The following is a 7,463-nucleotide window of genomic DNA, read 5'->3' on the forward strand; positions in this document are numbered from 1 at the left end:
ATGAAGGAGCCGTGAGTTCTGCTCCCAGAGCGCTGTAGCCCAAGCGCGTGCCTCCCCGCGAAGCAGATTTATTACATAAGCTACTTTGCTAGCATCAGTCGCGTACATTACGGGACGCTGTGCGAAGACGAGCGAACACTGCATCAGAAAATCCGCGCACGTCTCCACACAGCCTCCGTACGGTTCTGGAGGGCTTATGTATGCTTCTGGGGACGGAGGAAGGGACCGTTGAACGACCAGTGGAACGTCACTTTCACGCGCAGGGTCCTCGGGAGGGAGAGCCGCAGCGGCGCCCGAAGGGCGCGCCTCCACTTGTGCGGCGAGAGCCTCCACCCTGCGGTTTAGGAGAACGTATTGCTCGGTCATTGAATCGATCCGAGAGGTGAAAGCGGTGAGGATCCGCTGCAACTCGCCGATTACCCCTCCCGAAGCCTCCGCCGCGTCTTGGTCTTCCATTGGCCGTTCAACAGCCGGTTGACGCCCCTCGGGGTCCATGACGCTGGCCGAGATATCCTGTTGTGAAAGTGTTGGAACACGGACCCACAACAGGGGGCGCAATGAACGGACAATGGAGAAAGTAAATAACAAGATTTACTACTGAACAAGCAAGAGTAATACAACAAACACAATTTAGGGTCGAATCCGCTGGTGTCGTGTGGGCAGGCTCGAAGGTAGGAGACGTCCGTCTCAGTCGAACCGGAACCACCCAGATCTCCTCTGCCACCGAACCCTGGAAATACTGGAACCGCCAAGTCCCGACTTCCCAGGTGGCCACTGCCTCCGCTCGTCGGATCCGGTACTGCTGGCAGGAGAGAGCAACAACACACAGGAGTGGATGAACGCACCCAGTTACAGAGAGGGGAGAAGCCGCCTCCACCTCTTGACAAAGTTCAGCAGGAAGGTGAGTACTTATCCAAGGAATAAGGTTCTTAGTAGTCACCAGTCCTGAAAAACGGTTTTGACAGTCTTAGTTAATAATGCAAAGTATACCTGCAGAGAATACTACCTTGGTCTTAGGTGATATCTCGGCACTGAGGTGGAGACGCCGTCCTCCTGATATACCTCGGTGCTGAGTGGAAACAGCTGTGTTTGGTGATGGGTGACAGCTGTCACCCAGATTACTCCCATGATGCGGCAGCGCCCTCTGGTGCCTGGAGCCCGCACTCCAGGCAGGGCGCCCTCTGGTGGTGGTGGGCCAGCAGTACCTCCTCTTCAGCGGCCCACACAACACTTCTCCACACCACCCTTGCTCTTTGTAATTCCCATCTTTCCAATGCACTGACCGAGTGCACGGACATCAAGGTGAATCAAGTGTTACATCAAGCTGCATCTGCAAAAAAAAAAAAAAAAACCTGCCAGCAGAGATGGGGCGACCCAGGGACAGTGGTGGCAGCATGTGTCATCTCAGTGTCATGACTCGCGGCCCAAACGTCAAACCGGCCCACCAGGAATTGTCCCAGTCCTCCCAATTAGGGACATCTCCAGGGGCTGTAGAATTGCTGTCAGATGAAGAATTGGACAAGTTCCTATCATGATTTTACACTGGACTGAGGAATGCAGACATACATTTACACACACACACACACACACACACACACACACACACACACACACACACACACACACACACACACACACACACACACACACACACAGCTGAGCTTAGGACTGCTTCATTCCTCATCAGCACTTGCTAGGCTCAGCGATGTGTCTGTAGTTTGTCTGTGGGACAGGCTGGGTGGACACAGAGCCATCTCTGTCCTGCTGCTGTTGCCTTCTAGTTCCGTGAAGAAACACCAGTCTAATTTTAACGAAATATCAATTGACACAGATTTATGTAAGGTGTCATATAGAACAGATAATGAATATTTTCCACCTGTGTAATGGTGGGTATATTTGCACATGTTGAAAGATTATTTCACTCCCAAACAGTCATTATTTGTATATTGCTTAATGGCAAAGTTATCAAAGTGCATCCAGACAAACATATCTGTATATCATGGTCGACCCCGGTTCATTTAGGTATTAGTTTACTGATTTATTTCCTCTGTGGTTCTCTAGTTTTATTTCCCATATGTTCATACTTTGTCTTTTAAGTGTTTGTTCAGTTTTGTTTATTGCTTTCCTTTGTATATACTGTAGTAACCGGTTCATGCATTGTTTATCATTGAGTTGTGTAGTCATTCTTTTATTCATGATCTTCTAGGTTGTGTTCTGTTAGTCTTGGGTTTTATTTTCTGTTATCTTTTATTGTCAGTTATTAATTTCTTCATTATGTAGTCACCAGTTTTATTTTCTGCTCAGCATTTATTCTCTGTTTAACCAGTAGTTTGCTTTGCCACTTTTATTGTATTCACTTTTCTGTAACAGGTCATATCTAGTTTTAGTTATAATCATTACTTTTCTGGGGTTCCACTTTTTGACTCACCACTTTAGTTCTTAATTTTGCCCTTTTGTTCACATTTATTATGGTTTGTCAAGCACGTCACGTTTTGCACCGTTGGTTTTTCTGCCACTTAGTTATCTTGCCCCAGTTCACTATGCTTTTGCCTCACTGCACTTTTGCACTTACCTTTGTCTTCCCCAGTCACACCCCCTTCCAGCACCTTCTGCAGACCTGTTCCTCATTTCCCACCCTGATTATTCCACTAGTATTTAAGCCCTCACAGTCCCTCGCCAGATTGTTGTATTTTTGCACTTTCCAGCCTCACACCATAGTCCTGTTTTGTCTTGTTGTATTTCTGACCTCGCTTGTGTTATCAATCTCCGCCTCATTTAATCCCTGAACTCTGCTTGTTTTTTGACTCTGCCTCTGCCTCAGCCCTGTGAACTCCTGGATGCCATGTATTTGGAACTTTGCTCATTTTTGGACTTTGCCTTAGCTTGCTACCTGCCTGTATCTCCACTATATTGACTGATATCCTGTGTACCGAACCTGTTGCCTGCTTACCAGATAAAGCCCTTTTTCTTAATCCTACACCTGTGTCTGTGAGTCTGCATATGCCTTCTACAACCTTCAGGGCCAATCCACCATGAATCATGACACTGTGAACATGTATTAGTTGTTTTAACACACAGAAAATGTAACAGAATGGATTCTGTATCTGCAAATACTGAAGGTTCCAGTATTGGTGTTGTATCCGAAATGATGCATTTGGAAAACTTCAGCTACACTTTGTGTGGAAAATCTGAGTTTAAACCCAATGGCCTGAGCCAGAGGTTAAAATAAGTAAAGATTAACCTATCCCTGCTGACTTCTATTTTCAGGGACCCAATTGCAGATCTACTAACAGATCTGTAAGTGTGTGGTTTCCAAGCAGATACTTTCAAAATCTATATTTAACTGTCATGGTTATAATTTGTCTTTAACAAGGGGAAGTGAAGTGCAATGAAAGGACATGATGAGTCTGGATTTCAAATGGAAAAAACGTGAGGAGTCACAGTGGGGGGGGGGTCCACTTGTGTCTCATAGCCATTCATGTATTGGTTTTGAATTACAAACAAAGGAAGAGCTGTCGCAAAGAAATAAGCACGGGAGACATTTGATACAATGGAAGCACGAAGGGAGATGTTCAACATCTCTACTTTTTCACATTCACCTTCACGGATTCTTGCCAATGAATTATCTGTGAATTTACACTCCAGATACAACTCACATCTATTTAAAGGGGTGGTAGTTAAGCTTCTTTGACAAAATGTTTTTTTAAAGTTCATGTTTGATTTTTGCAGGAAAAAAATAAATATTTCAGCCATCTCATGTGTCATTTACTCTGATAAGATGTTTTTCAATTCTTCATCACATTCAGTCGGGTTCAGAGGTGATTTCTCTAAAACTGCAAGGAAAGCTCAGCTTCTCCTAAAATGTCAGTAATTAAATGGTCAAATATGTACAGCTTATTAACATTTCATTGACTTCAAATGTGTTAGAAGACGTTTATAGTGGGGAGGCGATGGTTAAGCGTCGGCCTTGAGACCAGAGGATTCTCAGTTTAAATCCCAGCCTGACGAGAAAATCACTAAGGGCCCTTGGGCAAGGTCCCTAATCTCCTAGTTCCCAGTGTGTAGTGGGCGCCTTGCATGGCAGCACCCTCACATGGGGGTGAATGTGAGGCATTGATGTGTAAAGCGCTTTGTGCATCTGATGCAGATGGAAAAGCACTATATAAATGCAGTCCATTTATATCGAAGGTGAGTTTGTTCAGAATCAGCTACTTATCATTATCATTATTATCATTATAATTATTGTATGGCCTTGCCTTGCAATGTGGAGCGCCTTGGGGCAACTGTTTGTTGTGATTTGGCGCTATACAAGAAAAAAGTTGATTGATTGATTGATTATCACAAATCGACTGACTCGATTTTGTTAACTTCTCATACATTTCTGTAGCATCAATAGCATAGATTTAAAGAAATAATTTTTTTATGGTCTATGTTCACTGCATTTGCCTGTAGAGGTTAAGCGTTTGTTCTTTTCAATGGGACTGCATGGAACAGTTTTTTTTTTTCAGTGCCTCAAAAGTAATTGGATAAATGCCATGATTGTGTCCCGCCCCCTGGACGCTCAGCGACTCCGGGAGTGAATGGAGCTGTGGGCGGGCCTGGATGCCGAGCTTCCACATGATGATTGGCGGATCAGTCAAAAGGCAGATCCACCATCACTTAAACATCAGGAGCTCAGTCCCATCATGGATTTTGCAAGTGAAGTTAAAGACAAATTGCACCACATTTCTTGGTATTTGCCAGGTAAAATTACTCAACCATTTCCATTGTTCATTTCTTACACTCAGAATATTTCCTTGTTTCAGTTTACCATAATGTAGTGTGTTGCAGTAGTGGAAGTTGGGATTTTCCCAGCATGCACTGGTTAGCATGTTTGCTGATAAAACTGGCAGTTAATGCTATTTCTCGCATGTTTCATGGTTTCATTGCTGTTACTGATTTTTTATGCCTTTTATGCAATCTTCTGAGTTACCATTGTCACCTGAAGTATTTGTCTTGCTGTACCATGAGTGTGAGTGTGAGTACAGCTAATGACCTTCCATCAGCACGCGTATAATGTTAGTGTTTAATGTTGTTTGGTGTTTGGGGCCACGAGAGCCATTAAATTGAGATTGTCTCTCAGTCTGAGTTACTGTTATAACAACCCACTAATCTGATACAATGGTAAAGGGACTGCATTTATATAGCGCTTTTCCATCTGCATGAGATGCTCAAAGTGCTTTATAATAATGCCTCGCATTCACCCAGATGTGAGGGTGGTGCAATACAAGGTACTCACTACACACCGTGAACAACTAGGGGATTAAGGACCTTGCCCAAGGGCCCTTAGTGATTTTCCGGTCAGTCTGGGATTTGATCCGAGGATCCTCTGGTCTCAAGCCCAGTGCTTAACCACTAGACCATCACCTCATTATTTTGTTCAGTCCATCATTCATGCTGCTGGAGTCGGAGTAAACTAGGCAGCTAGCAAGGTGCACACACAATAGCAAATGGTGCTAATACTGTCGACCTGATTTTGTCAGAGCCATCTGACAGTTTTCCTTTTGAGGAAAAACTTAGAATTAAACAGCAGGGCAGATCAACACCTAAGACTGATTTGGTATTAAAAGTAACAGGTTTTCTCAGCTCTCCTGGTATGATAAGTAAGAGGTTTTCTTACCCTCCTGGTATGATAAATAAGAGGTCTTCTCAGCTCTCCTGGTATGATAAGCAAGAGGTCTTCTCAGCTCTCCTGGTATGATAAGTAAGATGTCTTCTTACTCTCCTGGTATGATAAATAAGAGGTCTTCTTAGCTCTCCTGGTATGATAAGTAAGAGGTCTTCTTGCTGTCCTGGTATGATAAGCAAGAGGTCTTCTCAGCTCTCCTGGTATGATAAGTAAGAGGTCTTCTCGCTCTCCTGGTATAATAAGTAAGAGGTCTTCTCAGCTCTTCTGGTATGATAAGTAAGAGATCTTCTCACTCTCCTGGTATGATAAGTAAGAGGTCTTCTCAGCTCTCCTGGTATGATAAGTAAGAGGTCTTCTTACTCTCCTGGTATGATTAGTAAGAGATCTTCTCGCTCTCCTGTTATGATAAATAAGAGGTCTTCTCAGCTCTCCTGGTATGATAAGTAAGAGGTCTTCTCAGCTCTTTTGGTATAATAAGTAAGAGGTCTTCTCAGCTCTCCTGGTATGATAAGTAAGAGGTCATCTCAGTTCTCCTGGTATGATAAATAAGAGGTCTTCTCAGCTCTCCTGGTATGATAAATAAGAGGTCTTCTCAGCTCTCCTGGTATGATAAATAAGAGGTCTTCTCAGCTCTTTTGGTATGATAAATAAGAGATCTTCTCAGCTCTCCTGTTATGATAAATAAGAGGTCTTCTCAGCTCTTTTGGTATAATAAGTAAGAGGTCATCTCAGTTCTTCTGGTATGATAAAAAAGAGGTCTTCTCAGCTCTCCTGGTATGATAAATAAGAGGTCTTCTCAGCTCTTCTGGTATGATAAATAAGAGATCTTCTTCCTCTCCTGGTATGAGAAAGTTAGCTTGGCTGACTGGAAGGGCTGTGACAAAGAAAATGTCCTGTTGGCTTTTTGATGCAACCATCTCAGAGATGTCTTGTCTGGTCAAAACTGGGTTTTGGGGATCTAACTTTACCCGGGCATATAAAAGGCATGAAGAGAGCAATGAACATGTGAGTCCATGTCCCACTGAGAGGACAGTGGTCAAGTCCCTGGAAAACATGCCTACTTGGTACGATAGGTTCACAAACCATTCTCTTGAAAAGGAACAGAGGGCAGAATTTTTTACCCACTGGTTGGGTCCATACATATTTCTACACCGACACAATTTTTGTAATTTTGTCTCTGTACGCTACACCAGTAAAGTTCAAATGAAACAATGAAGATGTGGTTGATGTGTAACTTTTAAATTTTGATTTTTAATAACAGCCACAGCTTCATGTCGGTGTGGGATCGAGAAGGACTTTCATTCAAGAAAACCGGTGATATCTGTGTTAGGGTCTCTCATGTGCAATCTGGCAAACTTCAGGTGAAATTTCACCTCTTTTTAAGAAAATTCTTCTTTATGTAACTCTGTTATGAAGCTGTATAATTAGTGATGTAACAGACTAAAAGTTGAACGGTGCAGAGTATGACGGTGGCGGACGTCACTTGTCTTCTCTTGCATGATGACTGTTTGTGAAAGCTGCTTCCTCCAGACTGATACCATTCAGTATCACACTGTTTATACTACTTGAATTACAGTGTGAAGGATTTCAGCACATACTGTGTGTGTACTGGATTAACCCTGTGTGTGTGTGTGTGTGTGGTCACCCACCGGTTTTCTACAGCGACACAGAAGAGCTGTTCCGAAGCTCAAACGTGCTCTTCTGGGTTTTGCCATGTTGGCAGTGTTTGCTCTGCCTGTGTCATGGTCAACCTATCAGTGGGGCCTGGACGGGATGAATGAAGTTCGAATACACC

The sequence above is a fragment of the Thalassophryne amazonica genome, chromosome 18, assembly GCF_902500255.1.
Source record: "Thalassophryne amazonica chromosome 18, fThaAma1.1, whole genome shotgun sequence".
In the NCBI taxonomy this organism is placed as follows: Eukaryota; Metazoa; Chordata; class Actinopteri; order Batrachoidiformes; family Batrachoididae; genus Thalassophryne; species Thalassophryne amazonica.